General features: G+C 32.1%; 1 protein-coding gene across 2 annotated transcripts in view; it reads left to right on the top strand.

Annotated features, from left to right (window-relative positions):
• LOC114328994 (probable cytochrome P450 4aa1) overlaps positions 1–25,201 on the top strand; it is a 150,435-nt gene that overhangs the window by 4,568 nt on the left and 120,666 nt on the right. Inside the window, exon 1 of one of the 2 annotated variants that reach the window (XM_028277998.2) lies at positions 9,560–9,712. The exons of the other annotated variant lie outside the window; for it this stretch is intronic. The gene's annotated coding sequence lies outside the window, so the exon portion shown is untranslated. Of the gene's footprint in view, positions 1–9,559; positions 9,713–25,201 lie in introns of those variants that run through there. 2 annotated transcript variants of the gene reach the window in all.

Genomic DNA, 25,201 nt, shown 5'->3' with positions numbered 1-25,201 from the left:
GATTGCAATATCTTCTTTCACAGTTGACGATGACATTCTCATTCCATCTGTTTGTGCTAAAATAAAATTCATATAAAATAAAAATAAAAATGTATACCATTTTTATTCATTTGCAATGCGAAGGCAAAACAACCTTACTTTTCAATTAGAATACGGAATGCAGTCCAGTCCCTTGAACCGCGATTTTCGGCTCTTATTGGAGCCTTCATCGGAAGGAACGTAAGCACTGTTCTCCATATTTTAACTGATTCGTATCGAGAGGTTTTCCCACCCATTGCAACTGAAGTGATGATAGTAGGTGGCTAGCGCCATCTGGCATTGAAAGACGAAGTAGTTTTTAATCCTAATAGTAAATTATTAATATTGAAAATATTAAAAATATTACTAAAAGATTTTTAAATTGAAAACTTATTGGTACACTTTCCTGGTAACACCTCCAAGACTTCTACAATTTGCAAGTCAAATGGATGCTGCAGTGAAAATTCATATACTTAGTCAAACCAAATTACGTGTAACTAATAATCAAACTCCGTTCGCTCAACTCAGACGCACTTTGACAGATTCAGAGTAGGAAACGTACAACACAAAATTTCCTACCTCACAATATTAAAAGTTCAAAGAAAGTTTCATTAAAAAAAGAAGAAATATTGGAAATATTGGGAGTGTATAATAAACTCATACAATTTTGTGGAATTTATTTCCTCAAAATATTTTTATTCTGTGTAAAAAATTTAATATTTTTTTTAAATATTTAATGTTAAAAAATTTTCTCATTTGTTATGGTGTAAACAAAACTGTTAAAAATAAAACGGTTAAAAAACTGTAACAATACCTATCCCCAGCTTTGATAGAGCTAAAGGAGATGCTCGAAATATTTTGAATATCATACAAGATAAAACAATTGACGGTTTATATAGAGTTGGTACCAAATACTGAACAATAAGCACACTTTTTTCAATAAATCAAATAAGAGAATGCAAAGAGAATTTTCTTAATTTCGAAGATGTCCCAGAGGTTAAGCTGTCTCTAACAGAACTTAGTACAAAAGATTCTAAATTTGGAGGACAAGGCTGTATAAAATGCTACTGAAATAAGAAATGCTCTTTAAAATCATGTAAGTGTAATAGACCTTTAAACGCAATTTGACGTATTGTCAACTCTCAATTTCTCATATCGAGTTCAACTCCAGTTTACTGAACTTCTAGTAAACGTCAGTTTAAAGTCAAAATCGTCTTTCTCAATTCGCACGTTCAACCGATGGCACTTTAAACTTGAACGATGCTTAAACGGTGGAATTCGACCGTTAAAAGATTTCAGAACTCAGTTCAGATGATTTCATGGACTAGGCATGCGTTGTATTAACACGAAACGCTGTCATAATATAAATATATCCTATTTTATTATATTAAGCCTAACGATAAACGATAACATTATTTTTGTTTTTATAATATTTATTTATAATTATTAAAATGACTATTTGACTATAAATACTTAAATTTAACTTTCTTCAAAAACAGCATAAAAAAGGTAGTTCAAAATGGCGACAGTTTTTTACCTTTTGCCATCTATTGGCATTTCTCGAAAGCTGTAGAACGAGCACCGACATGAACGTGCAATGAGAAATGCATTCCAAACAAAACCGAAGATCACCGGTGATCTGGTTCAACTGAACCATAGATTACCGCAGGTATAAGAAATCGACCCTAAATGCCATAATGCCTCAATGTGTGAGAATAAACACTATTTTTTTTTATTTTAATTACGACAATATCAAAATAATAAACATTAAAATTAAAAAATGACGTTTTATTAAACCCAATCTAACAAATTACGACATTTTAATAGCTGATCGGGGTTTGACTAGTCAAACCCCGATTTCATAAAATTAAATTTCTACCTTTGCCTGACCAACTTAGTCTCTCCTAGGTTTGACTAATCAAAGGCCGAAACTGTAATTTATTTCGGGCTTTGACTAAGACCGTTAATCAGACCTAAGGATTGCCTAGTAAAACCTAGGAGTGCCTGAAATTCGGGCTTTGACTGTAACATATGCATAATTAAGGGGATAGGCCCAAACTTTCAGCTCCAATGCTATTTAAATGCATTATTTTTTTTTCCGAATTTTTTTCGAATCCTGAGAAAACTAATAAGTGTTTTTGAAAAATTTAAACGTAGACTGAAAGACTACGTTATTGGGTACGTACAGGGATGAAAAATCAAAGAAAATTTAGTGTGATTTTGAAACTTTTTATTTACTCTAAGTGACTTTCAGCACTGGATAATAATTTAGTCTTTCATTCTGCGTTTAAATTTTTCAAAAATATTTATTAATTTTTTTCAGAATTCGAATAAAGTGAACGCCATGTCCGTGGTGATATTTTCCAAATAGAACATTGGCTATCTTTGTCATACAACGCACTCAATCGAACAGAATGTTGTTCTGACAAGACACTGACAAACAAGGCTACTAAATATTTGACACAGCTTCAGGAATATTTTAAGTTGTTTATTAAATAATATTAATAGTGTATTTGATAAATAATTGATTTCAGACGTGAAAATAATAAAAAGATATTCATTGTTTATTATTTATGGAAGATCCAAGCAGAGAATACACCAGGATATATTCTGTGATCCAAGTATTTTGTTGTTAAAGATGTTCAAAATTGATTTAAGATTTTCATAGTAACAATATATTATTAAAAAAATAACTTTACCATTTTTCCTCCTTTCTAGGATATTATCTAGTTTTATTGTACAGTATATAAATTATTATAATCATTGAATACATAGTTAGTAAAAAATAATCACATTAATTAACTGAATTAATAATTTAAGAGATTATACAAGTAACAGTTTTCTAAGAACATTCAAAAGCCATCTCTAAGTTAGGCTATGGCCAGACAAACGACAATTTACAGCGATGTAAGAGCAGTAAAATGAAGCGAGGAAAATGGATCCCACGGTGAGTGTAGTGGATGGCCAGACTAAGCTGTAAAATATCGCGCAGCAACATAGGATAGGACCCATTTTTCGCGCTTCATTTTACCGATCTTACAGCGCTGTAAATTGTCGCTTGTCTGCCCGTAGCGTTAATGATGCCAATATCATTGGCAAGTAATGTTTACATCTCTATACCAGTGAGGATTTTACTACACGTAATTTGCCGTGTAAAGAAAGAAAAAGTAGGGATAGCCGTAAAATGTCGGCGCCTACACTCTAAACATTGTGGAAACTTGTTAAAGTTAGTAAACCAGAAGAAAGCCGTCATTACCGCATGGTGGGGGAATTTCTTTCAAGCACGTGAAAACTGAAAACAAAACTCTAAAAACTGAAAAAACTACGCATTGTAGATGAAAAAGTTCAATAGACGACTCTCTTTAAAATAATATTTTTTCATTTAAAAAAATGTTTATAATAAACAAAAAGTTATAAAACTCGAAAATAAACTTTTTTTAATACACAAAAAACCATTTCCCTAGTTATAATATTGTAACAATGATTTTTATTTGCAACACAACAGATCAGATCAATGTCAGCGACCACGAATAGGATAAAACAATGAACTTGACCTGGTAGCTATTAGAAATATAAACTCACTGCTTGCGAAAAAAAAACAGATTCACATAAAAAGTGATGCAACAAAAAACAGCATTTATATATTTGTAAATTTAACAACAATTTTTTAATGTAACTTATAATAAAAATTTTTCATCATCATTATCACACAGCAAATTTTTGTCCACTGCCGAAAATTAAGAAGATGGAAAGAATATATGCAAGAATTATTCGAAGATGCTGCACGAAGTCCGTATGAAATAGACAATCCCTACGGCCCAGAAATAAAAAACGAAGAAGTACCTATGGCCATTAAGCGGATTAAACATGGGAAATCACCAGGACCTGATGAGGTCCATGGTGAAATTTTAAAGCTATTAGAGGCACACCAAATTACAGCTCTTACGAAGTTATTCAACAACATATACGAGACTGGTTACTTACCAAAAGACTGGCTGCTATCAATATTCATTCCACTTCCCAAAAAAGCCAACGCTAGAAAATGTGAAGAACATAGATTCATTAGTTTGATGAGCCATGTACTTAAAGTACTCCTTACTATCATTCACTCACGCATATACACCAAATTAGAAGAACAGCTGAGTCAAGTTCAATTTGGATTCAGAGCAGGACTCGGAACGAGGGAAGCACTTTTCAGCTTGCAAGTTCTAATACAGAGAGCCAGGGATGTCAATTGCGATGTGTATGCATGTTTCATAGATTTCGAGAAGGCATTTGATAAAGTCCCACATGGAAAACTAATCGATATCCTAAAAACATCAGGACTCGATGGTAAGGATATAAGACTCGTCTTAAACTTATATATCCAACAAAAAGCAACAGTTCGATTCGAAAATGAACTGTCCGAAATCTTTACAGTCGAAAAAGGAGTTAGACAGGGTTGCATACTGTCACCAGCATTATTTAACATATACTCTGAAAACATCTTTAGAGAAGCCTTGGACGAATCAGAAGATGGTATTACAGTAAATGGACAACTTATAAATAATACTAGATATGCAGCCGATACAGTATTGTTGTTGGCAGATAGTGCGCAGGGGCTCCAGAGGATCATGGATAATGTTGTAGAAGCATGTAACAAATACGGCTTAAAACTAAACTGTAAGAAGGCAAAAATAATGATCATTAGTAAAAACACCAACATATTGCTAATAAAACATATAATGGACTCATTAAACATCTAAGATCTAACAACATCACGAGAAAAACCAAATGCAAAATACACAAAACCCTAATAAAACCGGTCCTTATATATGGATCAGAGACATGGACACTGAAGAAAAGCGATGAGAACTTATTAGGTACGTTTGAACGAAAAATCCTTAGACACATATATAAGGGGGTGAAAGAAAATGACGAATGGCGCAGAAGATATAATTTTGAACTATACGCAGCATACAACGAACCGGACGTCATAACATCCATAAAGATAGGACGTCTGCGCTGGATGGGCCATGTTGAACGAATGTTGGAGACCGAAACACCAAAACACTTCAAAGAACAAAGATCTGAAAAGACTTGAGATTACCCACTGGAAGAACAAAGCAAAGAACAGAACAGAATGGAGGAAAATCCTAGAACAAGCCAGGACCCAAAAAGGGTTGTCGAGCTACTGATGATGATGATGATGAAGAAGAAGACAAAAATAATGATCGTTAGTAAAAACACCAACATAAACGCCCAAATTACCGTAAACAATACACCCCTAGACAGAGTACAGAAAATATGCTATCTCGGCTGCAGCATTGAGGATACTTGGGATCATAGCTACGAAATAAAAACTCGTATTGAAAAAACCAGAGAATTGGCTTAATTCGGCCACATTATGCGTAATGAAAAATACCGACTGCTTCAGTTGATTCTACAAGGCAAGATTGAGGGCAGGAGAGGCCCTGGACCTAGACGTATATCTTGGCTGGCCAATCTTAGAAAGGGGACTGGTCTAATGTCAACTGATCTATTTCGAGCTGCCGTAAATAGAATAAGACGGGTCAATGTGGTCGCCAACATCTCCAGAAGATAGGCACTTTTAGAAGAAGTTGGACATAGGCCTCCTCAAGATGTCTCCACCCTTCTCTGTCCTGGGCAGCTGCAATCCAGTTTGTCGCTATTCTCTTAATATCGTCGGTCCATCTGGTAGGTGGTCTTCCACGACTTCGCTTGTCTGCCCTTGGCAGCCACTCCAAAATCTTCTTTGTCCATCTGTTTGCGACGTGTCCTGGCCATTTCCACTTCAACTTCGTAATGTTTTATGATGTCTTCCACTCCAGTTCTCTGCCGTAACTCATCATTTCGTATTCTGTCTCTCAAAGTTAGGCCAAGCATGGATCTCTCCATTTTTCGCTGTGCTACTTGTAATTTTCGTATTAATGCTTTAGTCAATGTCAGTGTTTCAGTTCCATATGTAAGCACCGGAAGTACGCACTGGTTAAATGCTTTTCTTTTTAGTTTTATTTGGATGTTTTCTAGTTTTAATGGCAGGTTTCTAGGTACTAAATTGGTCATCATTTTAGTTTTTCCAACCTACTTTTTGAGAAACTCGTTGTAGTTTTTGCAGCATTTAGATTTTTGCAAAAAAAATTTAGAACTATGGAAATATGCATGTTTGTTAAGGGTGGTAATGGATCTTGGAGAAAGTATGGGTGGTCAAAACTCATTCGGTAACAAAACTCTGGAGAATGCAACCATAACTGTACGTGATTCAACTGACGAGAAAAGGTCAGGGTAAGTTTCTGGATCATCTAAAATAATTGGAACACACCAACTCATCATCACCGTGATCATAATTGGCTCGACAATATAGTCTAAGATACGATATTATAAGGTCGAGCTTCACCTAGCTGTTTATCGGATAAAAATTATTGGATATGTAATTTAGCATGTTCACAATTACAAAAAACAAGGGGTGCCCGATTTAATTTTGATAAAATTATAATTAATTAATAATTAAAAAATGACTTTTTTTATACATATTAAAAAAAAATTTCGACCCAGGAAGATATTATTTCAAATTTTTTGGATCATTCTAAACAAAAAAGGTTTTTTTGTAATATTTCTCTAAAGTTTTCTAGTTATAAACAATCTAAAACTGAAAAATGAACGAAAGATGACGATTTTCAAGGCTCAAAAACATAATTAAAAAATATTATTTTTGTTATTACGAAGTACCTAAATTCAAGTTTAAACCTTATTCTATCAGTTCATGGTAAATATTTTGGACTTATTTCATTTTCAAACATTGTTTTTTAGTTGCTAATGCCCGTTTCCCCATAAGAAACCTTCCTCATTAACAAGTAAAAAATAGGTTTCAGAATAAAACATGTCTACAATTCTTACCAGGACCTAATAGAAAAAGGTTAGAACTTGAATTTAGATACTTGATGATTACAAAAATGATCTTTTTACTTGTGTTTTTGAGCCTTGAAAATCGTAACCTTTAGTTGTTTCTTCAGTTTTAAATTGTTTTTAACTCGAAAACTATCAACTTTAGAGAAAAATTACAAAATATCTTTTCTGTTTAGAATGATTAAAAAAATTAGAAATAATATCTGCCGGATCAAATTTTTTTTTAAATTTATAAAAAAAAGTAATTTTTAATTATTAATTAATAATAGGTAGAACAAAATTAGATCGGACACCCCTTGTTTTTTGTACTTGTTAACATGCTACATTACATGCCCAATAATTTTTATCCGACAAACTGCTAGGTGAGTTCGACCTTATGTCGGATCCCCTACTAATAGCAAGTTAATCACTCTTTTTATGCCACGGACATATAAAACATAAAAACGGAAATATTAAAATGGACGAAAAATGGGAAAAGAAATACTCAACACCATGAAGGAAGGAAAAATGAGTCATCATCATCATTCTCTTTGCCTTATCCCTATGCGGGGTCGGCTTACCTAATTGCATTTCTCCACACAATTCTATCTTGGGTCATATCAATGTTAATCCCCTTTACCAACATGTCCTGCCTTATCGTCTCCCCTCAGGTCTTCTTTGGTCTTCCTCTCCTACTCCTTCCAGGAATCTGCACTTCAGCTATTCTTCGTATTGGGTGATTAACGTCTCGACGTTGAACATGACCAAACCATCTAAACCTATGCTCTCTTATTTTGGCATCAATTGGTGCCACACCTAGACTTCCCCTTATATACTCATTTCTAATTTTATCCTTCTTTGTCACTCCACTCATCCGTCTAAGCATTCTCATTTCCGCCACATGCATTCGTTGTTCCTCTTTCTTTTTCACTGCCCAACATTCAGTTCCGTGCATCATAGCCGGTCTTATGGCTGTTTTATAGAATTTTCCTTTCAGCTTCATTGGAAATTTTCTGTCACACAACACACCACTCGCTTCTTTCCACTTCATCCATCCAGCCCTAATTCTACTGCATGCATCTCCATCTATTTCTCCATTACTCTGTAATACCGATCCTAGGTACTTAAAACTATTGCTTTTCACAATAATTTCACCATCCAAAGATACCATCCAAAGGAAGGAAAAATGAGTCACTTTGGTCAAATACTATGAAATGAAAAATATGAGTTGATGCAATTCGTTATACAAGGGAAGCTGGAAGGAAAATGAGGACCCCTGAGACGACGCATGTGCTGGTTGAAAAATTTGGACAGCTTGTATATTAGTGCACCTTATGTAACCTACAACTGGATCTTATGTTTGTGTGTCACAGTGTTGCCATACTTTTTTGTTTATTTTTTTCATAATTTCAATCAATGTTAAATGTACCTACAAGAATAATAGAATAATTTTATAAGAACGTGAAAAAATGTGAAAACTTTTAATTATCCACGTCCGTCTGTCCGTCCGTCCGTCTATCTGTCTGTCCGTAAACACAAATCCTCCGTCATTATACCAGGTAGAATGACAAATGACGTGTCAACTGAAAGCTTATAATCGCAGGATGGTACTAAAGGTGAGAAATTTGACCTAGGCTGTCTGTCCATCCGAGCGCGAATTTAACTACTCCGTCATTATACCAGGTAAAATGACAAATGAGGTGTCAAATGAAAGTTTATAATCCAAGGTTGGTACTACCTGGTATAGTGACGGATAAGTTATATTCTCGGTCGGACGGACAGACAGCCTATGTCAAACTCAACTTTAGTACCATCCTTGGATTATAATCTTTCATTTGACACCTCATTTGTTATTCTACCTGGTCTAGTGACGAAAGAATTATATTCGCGGTCGGACGGATAGACGGACAGACAACCTAGGTCAAATTTTTCACCTTTACTACCATCCTTGGATTATAAGCTTTCATTTGACACCTCATTTGTCATTCTATCTGGTATAATGACGGAGGAGTTAAGTTTACAGACAGACAGGCAGACAGACAGACTGACGGACAGACAGACGGACGTGGATAATTCAACGTTTTCACATGTTTTCAAAATTGATGAAAACAACAACATAAAAAACTTTACTTACTTTAGTGGTGTTTCCAAACTATTTTTTAAATGCAACTTTATGTAATTTGAAGTATGAAAAATAGAGGACATGGCAACGGTGTTACATGTCAAGCTCGGATCCAGTGCCAAAATACGCACATAAGCTAATAGGGTGCACTAATATACAAGCTGTCCAAAAATGTAAAGCAGTCGAGTGGAAAAACAATAACAGTAGGTACTCTTCAGAAATGGGCCGTAATGTTCGTCGATGTTCTTAAAGGATGAGGCACACGAAGAAGAAAAACATTACGTTGAGAATTGCCACCTATTTCATAAAAATTTCAAAAAATCCAGTAAGTTACGTAAGACAAAAATCTAAATTAATAATTAAAAAAAACCTGCTCATCGCCGGGTATCATCTTGATACCGAAAATGACGTCCTTCCGACCTCAGATCATGTAGATTTGAATGAACTTTATTGAAACACTAACATTTGAACCGGTTACAAAATTGAAAAAAGTCCCCCCACTTGACAAAGCTTCTTGCAGACATTCAATAAAAAAGCAGCCAGTTTGATCACGGCCGTCTTTCGAGATAACTTAAGTCTGTTCTTAATCTACGTACAGGTTCTTATTTTTTTCGAAGTCATGAGATAGTGAATTGGTGGTATAGTTTATTAAGAGTACTACAAGGTTGTTATTTAAAAATTAAAAAGGTAAGATCTAAGTAGTGAATAAGAATTTTTTTGAATTTTTTGAACTTAAATTTATCTCACAAAAAAATGGTTTAATAATATTAGTGCAGTTATTGAAGGTGGATATGAGCTATTACCTCTGATTTCGTTGAACCTCCATCGATTTGCATAAAAATTGGTAAGTGGTTAGAGAATATCTCAAGGAACAAATGTGACGTGGTGCCAACTTTCACTTTTATCCTGGGGGTGGATGCCACCCCTTCTAGAGGGTGAAAATTATTTTATTAAGAATAACCCGAAATTATTAAGAATTCGATAGAGTGACAAATTTTAAGCAAAATTTGTTTAATTAAGTCATTAAAATAAATCAAGACTTTTGAGTAATTCACGATCAAAAATTTTAATTTTACGTGAGAAAAATGCATGTTTTTAACCGATTTTTCACAAATAACAGGAAAACTTAAGTTTTTACAAAAAAATTATAATTACCAAAATTAAATCTAATAAAAAACTAAATAAACTCCTTACTAGAAAAACCTTTTAATATAAACTAAAAGTGAGTTATAGGTAATTGAATGTATATTCTTTTCTACGCCTGTCAATGGGAACAAGAATAGGATATTACCTCCGAATTCTATCCTACTGCATGGATTTTAATGAAATTTTGGGCCTAGCCTCTACTTATCTCCTTATTCAAAGTCTACCCTATGCCAATGTGTGCTTTTATCTTGGGGTGGTTCCCACCCCTTCATAGGGGTGGAAAATTTTTTGGTTAAAATTACCACGGAATTCGCTAGAGAACCTAATTCTAAGCCAAAACTGTTCTATAATTTTTTTTGAAAACTCGATACTTTTTGAGATATTCGTGGTTGAAAATTGGCCATTTTGATTGAAACATAATACCTTTTCGAACGGTTTTTGCGAATACCTTAAAAACTATGCTTCTAACTAAAAAAAAATATTAAACATTTTTGTAGGTTATTAGAAAAATAAGAGACACTTGCCTTCGTAAATCTTCTAGTTATAAAACAAAAAGAGATATGGTAGGTGAAAATAGTTTGTTTTTTGGTACATTCTCAAATTGATGTATTCAACTTGAAATAACAGAGAAACGGTCGATTTTAGGTGTATAAAGCTACTAATACCTTTTGTAGAGCTTGAAAATACCTTTTAAGCGAGCTATATTAAAGGTCCATTACATTAAAACTAAGCGAGATATGCTGCAAACAAAATTGATAACTAATGTATTTTAAGAAAAAATGAGAAGTAATTTTAACCCCCATCCACCAAAATATAAATGCATCGTTTTCCTTCCACAATACCTTTTATTATAGTTTTTAAGCAGTTTTAATTATATTTTCAATCAGCTATTACCTAGCTTTACATTTTAATTAAAATCCAAAAATTAAAACTACACTTTTTGAAGTTCGTAACCAAAAATTGACTTTACCTTGTCTTGTCATGTCACTCTTTGTCATTAGTTTTCATTTTACATCAGTTGGTCTGTGCTAATTCAAATGGCAAGTACCTAGTTTTTTCGAGCAGGGAAGCATGTTGCTCTTTAGGCACATACATAATTTAATCTTGTAACATCGACTTGTAGTCACAATATTTTATCAAAAGTTATAATGTAAGCCATATATTATGAAGTTACCACCTTCATTGGTGTGCTAGTTACAACTACTTTGCGGAATGTAAGTATTCTCCACATATTTTTCTCATTAACAGTCACAATTTTAACCTTTTTGCCTTAATCTAACGTGGAAATACTTGATTCCAGGCACTGAAGATGTTCTGTTCAGAACGAAAACGTTTTGCAATCCATGTGGATGTATAGGTTTTTTAAACTATGGTGTACAGCCAACTATTGGGATTTTCCCATTGATTTTATTTTATTATACCTATATCTATGTTCGAAAAGTTGGACGGGTTTAAAATGAATGGTTTTTGAAAAAAAAAAGATCAAATTATAGAGCGCATTTTTAAATTTTCTTAAAAATCTTCCTTTTTCTCCATGTAACTTGAAAATGATAAGAGATACAGTAATGAAAAATAAAAAGGAAATTTTTATCTGAAAAAGCTCTACATTTTTGTGTGATTCATTTTTTCGTATCTCTTATCTTCTTCGAGTTACATGAAGGAAAAAGAAGATTTTTAAGAAAATTTAAAAATGCGCTCTATAATTTGATCTTATTTTTTTCAAAAACCATTCATTTTAATCCAGTCCAACTTTTTGAGCATAGAAATAACACTATAATAAAAAGTGTTCATTTCTTCTTAAAATACATTGGTCATCAACTTTTTTGCAGAATATCTCGCTTAGTTTGCATAAATCGACATTTAGTATTACTCATTTTAAAGGTCTTTTCAAGCACTAGAGAAGTTATTAGTATCATTATACACCTAAAACCGACAGTTTCTCTGTTATTTCAAGTTGAGTACACCGATTTAAGCATGCAGCAAAAAAACAAACTCTTCTTACCTACCATATCCCTCTTTGTAGTTTAACTAGAAGATTTATGGAGGAACGAATCTCTTTGTTTCTTTATAACCTACAGAAATATTTTATATAGTTTTTTCGTTAGATGCATAGTTTTTAAGATATTCGCAAAAATTCGTCCGAAAAGGTGTCATTTTTCAATGAAAATGGCTAATTTTCAACCACAAATAACTCAAAAAGTATCGAGTTTTCAAAAAATAATTATAGAACAGTTTTTGCTTAAAATTATGTTCTCTAGCCTCTTCCGTGGCTATTTTAACTAAAACATTTTTCACCCCCGAGAAGGGGTGGGAACCACCCCCAAGATAAAAGCGCACATAGGCATAGGGTAGACTTTGTTTCTTGAGCTATTCCCTGCTTATTGTGAAATTATCAAGTAAATCGATGTAGTAGGATGGAATTCGAAGCCAAATACCCTCATTGACTGCCCTATTCGGCGAGTACCCAAATCTAAGTATTCAAGCTTACTTAACGGGGAAATGATGCATTTTATAACATGAACATATAAACAGTTGTCAAAGTACTTAAAATTATCTATCAAATGAGCTCCCGAAAATTTATGTTTTAAAATTTTTTCCAAAAATATTATTGTTTTTTTTTAATAACTCCATTAGTTTTTACGACATCAGGATAAAAAAAACCGTTTGAAAGCTAAGTTCAAGGGATATTAAACCCCTTACTTTTTTAAAAACAAAAGGTTAAATGGCCCCGGTTACATGGTTCTCGAAGCAAAATTTAAGCTTTAAACGTTTATATGTATCTCGGTTATCTTTTACCCTACAGAAATAGTAAGAAAGGTAAAATATTTTGCACAAATAAAACTAAAATTTAGTTAAATATCATTTTTCACGTATATTGAGTATTTTTGGAGTTATTATCAAAAAAATAAAATGAAAATTTCGATACATTTAAAAATTCTGATTTTTTTAAATTATACCTTTTTTCCAAACATATGCATTCTAAACCGGTTAAAATCGTCGAAATAATTACTTATGCTAATATAAAGAAATTCTTGTAACGATTACTAAACTTATATTTTAATTTTTGTGGATATGGCATATATGTTTTATTTTTCACTTTTTCCTAAAAAATTCAAAAGGGTTCTCTTAGTTCGATCATAACTTGCTTAATTTTGATGCTATTAGCTTGTTCTAGAGCCCATTTGATAGGTATTCCAAAATAGTTTGACAAGTGTTTAGCAAGAATATTTTATGACATGCATCGTTTTCCCGTTATTTAAGCTTGAATACTAAGATTTGAGTACTCGTCGAAAAAAATATACATTCAGTTACCCATAATTTACTTTAAATTAAAAGCAGTTTAGTTCTTTAAATGAGGAGTGTATTAAATTTTTTATTATCTTCAATTTTGGCAATAATAACTTTTTTGGTCTTTTAAAAATTCTCTGTCTGCGTTAGCCATCTTTCATAACAAAGTTCCTCTCGTCTCTCAGCATCTCCTCTTTATAGTTCTCCAAGAAATTAAAATTTATACGAACGGAATTTATTTCTTTTCTCAATATTTTTAAAGCTGTGTAATTATAAATGGCAGAAACATTGACCCTGCTAAGGGTCAATGTTTCTGCTCCGTACGTTAGAACTGGGAGTACACATTGATCAAAGACCTTCTTTTTCAAGCATAATATAGGAATATGTGATCTAAAGACTTTGCTTAGTTTTCCGTAAGCTGCTCATGTTAGACCTATTCTCCTGTTGAACTTAGTTGTTTGATTGTTTCTTCCTAATTTAATATCGTGGCCTAGATATTTATATGTACACTTTTTCAATTTGTGTGCTGTTAGTTGAGATATTTTTGGCTCTAAGTTCTTCAAGGATGACACAGTCAAATTTAAAGGGAAATATTTACAGCGACCAAAGATACAGCGAGGTAGATAAATATGAAAAATCATCAAAATTGACTTTTCGTATTTATGTATAAAATTTGATTTTTGAATATGTTCCACCAATTCTAGATAAAATAAACTTCATCTTCGGATGCAGCGACCTCTAAACTATAAAGATTGATCAAAATTTTTCATTCACCAATCGTGGTCGCTTTTTCGATTTCTAAGCCTCAAATTAGGGGTGTGCCGCTCGCATAATTCTCTTTGCTTCCTTATCTAATTTTTCAACTGTTCTTGTAAGTGTACTACTGTATATACATAACCTAAAATAAAAATATTATATAATTATTTTTGGAGATAATCCGATCCATCACATGGTCTATGCCATTTCGTCAAATAAGCTAGTCAATATACCTATAACAATTTATATTTTGTAATAAATTATAATTAAATTTAATGTCAGCAAGATCTGTGTAGTACCAGTTTCCCATACGCAGAGGACCATTTTTATCAATATCTCACAAAAACGTTTATGAATAATTGCTAGTATTAGAACGGAATGTTTGATATTTAAAGGCTAAAATGTACCATAACTATTCGTTATTATTAATGTCAAAGTAAATAGGTCTGTGTATTAATAAGTGTTGTATATGTAAAATACATTTACAAAAGTGAAAGAGTGGGTTTAGACGTATATGAATGGGTGTATTTCGGTCTTGAACTAGTATTTTCGCATTTTCAATTAATTATATCGAAGAGTTTATCGAATGCTATTCGGTAGAATTTTCCTATTTTGATCACTTCAGGTAATTTTGGTATGGTCTTTCATAATAGACCAGTAAGAATCTGTTTTTAGGTGGATGTGAGAGGTGGCATTCAGATTTTTGCGGATAAAGTTAGGTGATAACTTTGTTAATAATAATTGATTTATGCTCCTTCTCAAATATGCCCGTAACATTAAAAATAAAAAATAAAATATTTAAAAATTTCAAAAAATTTCGTTTTTTTTTCTAATTTTTTTGCTTATAACTTTAAAACGATTAATTTTGGAACAAAGTCGTATAAAAACAAACAAAGATAATTAAATTTTCTATCAGATACAATTGGATAAAAATGTCTTAATTTATCACCTTTGCTGCAAAATAGCAATAAATATAAAGTAAGGGGGCAAAACAAGCCTGTTTTTATTCAATGATTTTCCATCACTTAGGTTACACTTGGAAACTTCTTAATTCGCTTAGAAAATTTTTGTAATGTGCTAAAACTGTACACCAAATTTCATTAAAATTGACTTACTAGATTTTGAATAACAATTTTGCAATCTAAACTTTTTTTAAAAAATTAAAATTTTTTAATATCTTGCACAACAAAAACTAGAGCATACAAAGATTTGTTATTTTTTTTACATATAAAGAAGCACTTCACCTATCTAATGCACTTTACAGAATTGAAATCGGATTATTTGAGCAGCCTAAGAAATGTTTTAAAGTTATAAACAAATTTTTGGTTTATAAACAAATTAGTCCTGTGGCCAGGAAAGGGTTCCTTTATTTAGATGGACTTACCCAAGATTTTTATGTATTTTCTGACCCGTAGAACACGATTTTTTTGGGTAACAGTTGATCTGGATGTCGATAAGGTTGTTATAAACAAAGAACCTGAGGAATTACATAACATCGATTTTTCGCAAAATAAATTTTTTTTTGTAATTCTTGGGTAATTCTAAGCAAAAAATGTTCTTACAAGTTTTTTCGTAGGATGTATAGTTTTCGAGATAAACGCAGTGGAACTTTCAAAAATTCGAAAAATTGCAATTTTTGAACGCGAATAACTTTTGATTAAAAAATAAAATAGCAATTCTGCTGACAGCATTTGAAAGTTTAAGTCAAATATACCGGTTCTAATTATCTGCATTGCTAAAAATTAATTTTTTTATTAATAAAAAAAGCTATTTATTTATAAGCCAAAAAATTGTTTATAAGTTTAAAACATTGCTGAGGCCCCTTAAATAATCCGATTTTAATTCTGTAAAGTGTATTAGATAGGTAGAGCACCTCTTTATATGTAAAAAAATTAAACAACTTCTAAATGGTCTACTTTTTGTTCAGAAAGATTTTGAAAAATTTTAACTTTTTTAAAAACATTTAGATTGCAAATTTATTATGCAAAATCTATAAAGTTGATTTTAATGAAATTTGGTACACAGTTTAAGTATATTACAAAGAATTTTCTAAGTGAATTACTAAGGTTCTAAGTGCCACCAAAGTGGTTAAAAATATTGAATAACCACAGGCGTATTTTGCCCCTTATTTTGTATTTATTGCTATATTGCAGAAAAGGTAATATGTTAAGACAATTTTGACCAGACCTATATCATACAAAATTCAATTATATTTATTTTATTGCTCTACGACTTTGTTCCAAAACGAATCGTTTTAAAGTTATAAGCAAAGAAAGCAGAAAAAAAATCGACGTTTTTCGAAATTTTTAAATATATTAATTTTTTTATTAATGTTCCGGGCATATTTGAGAAGGAGCAAAGTCAATTATTATTACTGAAGGTGTCACCTAACTTTATCTGCAAAAATCCGAATGCTACCTTTCACATTCAAAAATAGACGTTTTTTCACAGATCTTTACTGGTCTATAATATTAAATATAATAAGCTGAAAACCTGGGCCCGGATTACGAACACTCGATACGAATCGTATCCGCCATGTTTTCCCATAAGGCGCTACGGTAAAACATGGCGGATACGATGCGTATCGAGTGTACGTAATCCGGGCCCTGGTATCATTTATTGCCAAAAAACGCCTGTTAAACTTGGAGAGTATGAAAATGTCAAATTTGACTAGATAGCCATTCGCTCCGTGCATGACTGACGCGACACCTAGCGTAGTCGCCAGACAATTTTGGCGACCCCAATTTGACGTTAAACATATGATACACATATGACATATTTGACGTTAATATGAAGTATTTATTTTCCATTTTTGATAAAATTTGTTTACAAACAATAAGCGTGTTCGCGGAGATAGTCAGGGACTAGTCCTCAACAAGTGGAGCATGCGCACTTTAAAATAATCTAAATGTTACCGTTGATAGATAAATTGAAACAAGTAAGCGATAGACTACCCCAGCTAATTGAAATAATATTAGAAAATATTACCTCAATCATCCAAGATAGCCATCTCTACACCCTTAGCCTAGCTCAGTCACTCAGGGTATGTGTTCGTCTTGTCCTAATCTTAGAAATGAACTATAAACATTTGGAATGGAAGCAAACAAAACAGTATTTTTAACCAATCATGTTTATTATTCAAAAAAGATATAATAAAAATGTGACTTATTAAGTGCATTAACAAGTATATTTAAATTCTTGCCAAAAACTAACAATTTGTAGATTATACTTATGGCTTTGGTATCTGGTTCGATGGTAACTTCTTGATGTTTAATGGTACTGCTGTCGACTTGTTGTAGACCTGTGCAGATGTTGTGGCCCTAGGTCCCTGCAGCTACGGTCTTGGTGGTTGTTGTAAGATGTTGGGTGCTGCTGTCTATCTAGATGCATCCTGTTGTCTTCGCTTTATGTTCCATCACCGGTGTGGACGGCTTGAAGCTCCCAAAGGTAGAAAAGGTTTTATTCCCAAAAACCACAAGATAAAGACACATATTGTCCTTTTCATGATCATTTTTCAGTGCGTAACAAATGATAGGAAAAAGGGTAAGTCTGTGATAATACATATTTATGACATTTATTCTAACATGACATTTTAGTTAAATCTGACAGTTTTGTCACATTTTATTTTCAATTTGGAATAAAAACAAATCAAATGTGTTTCTTGCATTTATAAAATGGTATTTTCTTTGATTTGTATAGTCTTATAAATTATACAGTTTATATTTGTAATATTATTATCTAATTAAAAAAAAATATTTTTTTATTATGGCGCCATCTATCGACAACTAGAATAACTAGAATAAATGTTATAAAAATGTCACCGACGAAATGTAATCAACGACGTGCCTTTTTTCTGTCACATACAATTTAATGCGTTAGAAAGAAATCGAAAAAATGTGACGCACTGAAAGATGATCATGAGAAATACTGTATCAAGCATCAAGAAGAAAACCCAAAAACGAGCCTTAGCCAAATAATCGTAAATAGTAGTAATTGGCGAAGGAATAAAATAAAATAAATAGTGGCGGAATAGTTAAATAATTTGATTACTAAAAGCATATCAATAGATAAAATGAAATACAGAAACCAAACACATGGTTGAACATTTGAAGGTTAGGTATAAAAAATATTAGAAAGACTAGAAACTAGGTATGCATGGAATATAATGAGGAATATAATGATTGGTAATAATTAGAATTTTTAGTATTCTTACCCCAAGAGAAAGATCGTCTAGAAATAAAATGTTTTAATTTTGAAGCTTCTTGGCCTTTTATGACATTACCACCACTATTTTGAGAATTGAAATGACAGCATGAACTGTAGGAGGTCAGGCTTGTTCCGTATTAAAACAGATACTCACAGAGTAAGAATATACGGGGTACGTTCAGTTTGATGATTTAGATTTTAGATGAAAGAGATATATTAAATAAAAGATAATAAAAGAAGGTAATAAAAGAGGATAATAAAAGAGGATAATAAAAGAGGATAATAAAAGAGGATAATAAAAGAGGGCACCAACGAGTTTTTAACGAAGAAAACAGGTAAAACAAATAGAAGAAAATTATTGTTAATGATATGTTAAAGAAAATAAAGTATAATAATTATTTTAAAATAAAATACCAAATATGTGACGTTTGTAACGTTACAAAATATACAAGGTATATTTATTATTAATTAATATTATTCATTAATTATGAATTATTAATATACTGGTATAGTTATCAATAAACTATAATACATTAAATAAATATAATATGGAATTAAAGTGCGCATGCGCTGTCGTGGACTAAAAGTCACCGACAGGGTCCACGAATGAACATATTGACACTGACATTACAAAAATTCGCCAAAATTGTCACATTTCGCGACTACGGACGCTGGCATAGTTTCGTGTATCTCCATCATGGTCACGCACGGAGCAATTACGGACCAATCCAATTACTATGACTCAAAAAAGTATGTACATACTTACAATAGTGGACACTACTTGTACTAATCTACTGCAAACTTAAAACTAATTATATTTTTCTATTCAATATTCTTAGTCCATTCCTTCACGGTTTTTGCTCTAAATTTTAAAGAACCGCTTGGATAGACATGAAATTTGGCATAAGTATAGCTTACATGTCAAAGAAAAAAAGTGATATTGTGCCGATGTGTGCTTTTGCCCTGGGGGTGACTGTCACCCCCTATTGGGGGTGAAAAAATATATGTCCAAATTAAGTCCGGAAATGGGTAAACTGACTAATTTTAAGTAACTTTTGTTCTATGTCAACACTTTTCGAGTTATTTGCGAGTGAATATGTTCATTTTTCAACAAAATAACCACATTTTTAGACGGTTTTTCTCAAATAACTCAAAAAGTAAGTATTTTGTCGAAAAAAACGTTCTTAGCAAAAATATTGCATATAAAAAAGAAAAAAAAACGGTGTACGCGTTAGGTCTCTGGATCTCATAGAACCAGAGTTATAGCCAATGAAAAATAGATTCATACTCGCCAAATTTTAAATAGAATATTTCGACGTGAAATATCCAAAAAATTAAGCACTTCTTGGGGAAAACCTAATATAACTTTTTTAAAGTGTTAAAAAAAGCTTTACTCCTGTTTTTACAAAAAGTTTCTAGCATTAAATTTAAGCAAGTTACGCTCAAAATAAAGTTGGTTCCTTTTGTTTTTGCAAAAAAAAATCGGGAAGACCACCCCCTAATTAGCAACTTAAATCAAATTAATCGTTACCGCTCCACAAATTATTTTACTTATGTTGTGTTTATATGATCTGTAAGTTTCATTGATTCAAAGTGATTATTTTTGAAAAAATTTCGTTTCAAAGTAAAATTTTTAAAAATTTAAATTTTGAAAAATATACTTTTTTTCAAAATAACTTAAAAATTGTTGGAGATACCAAAAATCTTGAAAAACAAAAAAGTCAGATTTGCTTTTCTGAATATCATGTATTTTTTTATTTTTCTGTTAGACAAAAATTGATTAAGATTTGGTGTTTCTAAATGTGCATACATTCGTGATCAGTGACTCGTTCAACCTGTTTTAACTACAGCCCTTTCAATAATAAGGACTTTGAACCGATGAAACTTACAGATCGTATAAACAATATATACACAAGTCAAGAAACTTGTGAAGTCGTAACGATTAAGTTCATTTAAGACACTAATTAGTGGGTGATTTTCTCGATTTTTTTACCAAAACCAAAAGGGACTAACTTTATTTTGAGCGTAACTTGTTTAATTTTGATGTTAGAATTTTTTTTTATAAAACAAAAATGAAGCTCTTTTTAAACACTTTAAACAAGTTGTAATGAATTTTCCCCGAAATGTGCTTAATTTTTGGTTATTTCACGTTAAAGTATTCCATTTGGAATTTGACGAATATGAACCTATTTTTCATTAGCTATAACTCTGCTTCTACTAGCTGTAGAGACGTGACATATACACCATTTTTTAAATTTTTTACAGGCTATATTTTCGCTAACAATGTTTTTTCGACAAAATACTTACTATTTGAGTTATTTACGAAAAACCGTCTAAAAGCGTGGTTATTTTGTTGAAAAAATGAACATATTCACTGCCAAATAACTCGAAAAGTATTGACTTAGTGAAAAAACTCTATAGAAGAAAAGTTACTTAAAATTAGCCAGTTTATCCATTTCCTGACTTTCTTTGGACGAATATTTTTTCACCCCCAAGGGGGGGGGGGGTGAAAACCACCCCCAGGGCAAAAGCACATATCGGCACAATATCACTTTTTCTCTTTGACTTGTTAGCTATGTGTATGCAAAATTTCATGTCAATCCAAGCGGTTCTTTAAAATTTAGAGGTTTTGCAATATTTTACCGTTAAAGAACGGAATATCTAACTACTTTAACATCATAGTTTATATTCTTTGATTTAAAGTGACTCTTTTTTGAATATGTCAATAATAGCGCTTCCCAAATCACATATCTTCTTCTTCTTAGTTCAGGCGAGACTCATTCATCTCTGGCATTTGGTCGTAAGACCTTCATACCAAACCTCGTTTTTTCCATTAAGCTCTTAATAAGCTTTATAGTGTCAACGAAGGGTAACAGTTTTTTTTATTAGTAGTTTTAGGATCTCTTCCGGTTCAATCCTAAGTTGAGCAGAGCTGTCTTACATCACTTAGCACATTGCAATTGCATATGCTGTGTATGGCAGTTTCTTCTACCATTTCGCATTTCTTTGCACGATACCTTGTTCATTCACCTTACCTAGTTTGTATAGTTATATAATTAGGTTTATCGCCAACCGTCAATAAAGTCATTCATTATTATACTCATTTGCCCTCGTTTGCGGCAGTAAAGTAACACTTTATTGTACTGAAAGAAGAATTTTACTTTACCTGCCGCGATTAATCAAATTAACCGAGGTTGAATGTAAGTGGTCGATGGCAGTAATCGAAGGGCGAGTATTTGAGTGGACTTACAATTTATTTACTTTAATTATTAAAAATATTGTACGTAATTTGCGATATTATCAATAAAATTTATGCCAAAAAGTGTAATTCTGTAGTATTTTGTAATTATATTCATATAAAATAAATTAAAACTTTACCCATTTAGTAATTATTCAATATTGATAACAATGGATTAAAAATCGAAAGCGGCCTTCTTGAAAGTTATCTGTCATCACTGTCATGAAATTATTATGACGTCTAAAATTTAAAAAGTTCTTAAATTGTAAATTGCAAGTAAGTGTTAAAACTAATATCAAATTATGTTGGCAAATATTATTTTAAATCAATAAAACTTAACCGATTTGTCAAATATACCAGCAAACGAGAAGTAAACTCAACCTTCCCAGGTTCATATCTGAGCTTCTTAGAGACAATACAAATATCAACAATATCATACAGTTTTTAACGGAAATAGGAATAAAAGACATTTAATTGTATCACAAATTTTTCAGGTATACTTTTTGTTAGTACATATATGTATTTACTCATTATTACAATCTCTTTTTATTTTTAATATCTATTTTCCATTGTTGTCGTTTATAACCCCAGTGGTTCGGACGACATTAAATTTAAAAAATATATGTTGGCGATAAAATTTTGTATGCACCACGTCAGTAAAGACTCCTTATCGAACTCGTCTGTTACTCGCCTCGCTCGCTACGCTCGTTTTTCTCGTAATATCAGACTCGTTCAAAAAAGAGTCACTTTACTGACTTGGTACATAAATAACTATTTCTTTAGATCTAGATATTTTATTCTAAACTGCGCGTTATAGAAAACGAGCACCCTAAAAAATGGGTCATTTTTGATGTCGCGTATCTTCTAAACCTGTTGTCCGATTTAAATGATTTTTTGAATATGTTATAGCCCTATTCTTTTTCAATATCACTGTAATAATATTTTTGCTAAATAGGTAAATTTTCATTGTATACCGGGTGTACGAATCAAACTGTGTTTTTTTCTCAAAGTTCGCAACACCCTGTGGAATATTCTAGCATTTGTAAAATACTGAAATTAAGACCAAACTATAGCCTCAGGTTTTCTTAACATTCTGTTTTTTGATTCATTCGTTTATGTTGGATAATACAAAAGTTATGTACTTTAACAACTAGCCATGTTCTTCATCAGTACCGGGTGGCCAACTAAGAACGGCCGTCGGCTATATCTCAGAAACGGATTATGTCAGAGCTTCGGGATAAAAAATTTTATGACAAAAGTGACCTCGAGAAAAGCCTGGAAATTATTTTTAGAATTGTAGGTCTACCGCTAGATGGCGCAATTTAAACAGAAAAATTTAAAAAGGAAAATTTGACAAAATTTTACCAATTAACAGGCATTCAAAATACGATCATCTTATTCTTCATAAAATTATGCGTATATTTTGTAATACAAGTTTTGGTCAATCTTTTAAAATAAGAGGTAGGGGAGAGTGGGAACCTTGTTACGGAAAAGTGCTTGTAAGTCCGGTTCTGCTTAACCGATCTTTACAAATTTGGTCTTGTTGTAAACAGCTCTTTACTGGCAATGTAGGAGTTATAATGTCGAAGCAACCTAATATGTTTGGTACCTGCTAGAGGGCGCTATTTAATTTTTATTTTAAATCTAGTTTTCCTTGAAAAATATTAAATAGAAACATACCGTTTTATTATCAGATTATAAAAGAAGAATAAATTAGCAATAAAATACCGAAAACAGCATGTCGATATCTTCTTCCAATCCGGAGATATCTTAAAAAACGTGTTAAATGGGAGAAACTTTTATGCTTAACTTAACAGTAGTTATAAACCCACTAACTTAACTAATAATTGCATAGGTCTTACAAATTACATTAATTTACAATAACAATACATTGTAAATCATAAATTATAAAAAAAAATGCTCAGATACAATTGGCTTTTAACTACATAAATTAAAATTTATACTTACCTACTACCAATAATACACAAACTAAGTACCTAAGTAAATTCCAAAATAGTAATTACTGAGAAAAAACTAAGACTAATGGCGCCCAAGGTGCTCAAAATGTTGTCCATCATTTGCAATACAAGACAAAAGTCTCCGACGAGTGGATAAAACGGAAGCTTCAATTTCTGCTACTGGGATGCTTTGTATTGCATCTCGTATTCTTTGAATCATATTATCCCTTGTCGTAGGTCTATTAATAAAAACTATCTCTTTTATTCTTCCCCACAAATAAAAATCCAAACACGTTAGGTCGGGGGACCTTGCTGGCCAAGCAAATAGGCTTCCACGTCCTATCCACCTATCAGGATAGGTTTGGTCTAAGAAATTCCGAACACCTCTATAGTAATGTGCTGGGCACCCATCATGCTGAAAAATCATGTCTCGACGAGTTGCTAATGGTACGTCTTCTAAAAGTAGTGGCAATTGGTTCATTAGAAAATCTAAATAATTTTCTCCATTCAAATTTTCATTAAAAAAATATGGTCCAATTATTTGTCCACCTAGAATACCGCACCATACATTAACAGACCAACGACCCTGATGCCGAACCTCCTGCATCCAATGGGGATTCGTTTCAGACCAGTAATGCATATTATGGCGATTTACATGGCCATCACTACGAAATGTAGCCTCATCTGACCACATAATACTTGAAAGTAATTCGGGGTTGTCGTCTATCATATTTAGTAGCCAGTTACAATAATCCAGCCTGGTATCGAAATCTTCAGCATTTAAATGTTGGTGTAGGACAAGGTGATATGGATGCAATCTAAAATAGTAAATTTTGAGATAATTAAAATTTTGCAAAATGTGGAAAATATAAATATTTACAAACTATCATTCAAATATTGGATGAACTATAAAAATTATGGCGTATTCTAATTGCGAATAAAGTAAACGAATATGATTTACTAAAGTTACCTGTGGTCTCTTAAAATATTTTGGACAGTGGTTCGACTTATTCCCAAACTTCTGGCGATAGCTCTTGTGCTTAAATGGGGGTTTACATTTATAAACGCTAAAACGTTTATTACATTTTCCTCAGTGCGACCTATACGACGTCTTCGATGCAAAGGTAAATGCACACTTCCTGTCGTACGTAAACGTTGTGCGATTCGAATAAAAACTCGTCTACCGTGATGTCGTCTGTTGGGATACTGCTGTGCATATACTCTAGCAGCAACAGTGGCATTTCTCATACATTCAAAATAAACTGCCAACATGTCAAAAGCTTCTTCATTTGTAATAATCATATTTTTATATTTATATTAACGAATGTAATTAATTAAAAAGGTAACAACATAAACAATAGACACAATTACAACGCCATTAAAAGTTTTGACATTAGAAGCGATATTCATTTGTTAATCATAGCCTTGCTTGTAGGTATGTAAAGGGCAATTTATTTTATACTTATTACTGAAGTGTAATAATTTGACTGTTACTGATTAATCGACTTAGGTAATAGTTTCCTAATACTTTTCATCAGTCCTTGATTCATAAGATAAATGGTGGTACAATATACCTACTTACCT

The sequence above is a fragment of the Diabrotica virgifera genome, chromosome 8, assembly GCF_917563875.1.
Source record: "Diabrotica virgifera virgifera chromosome 8, PGI_DIABVI_V3a".
NCBI classification, from domain to species: Eukaryota; Metazoa; Arthropoda; class Insecta; order Coleoptera; family Chrysomelidae; genus Diabrotica; species Diabrotica virgifera.
This window is presented reverse-complemented; position numbering and strand designations above follow the sequence as displayed.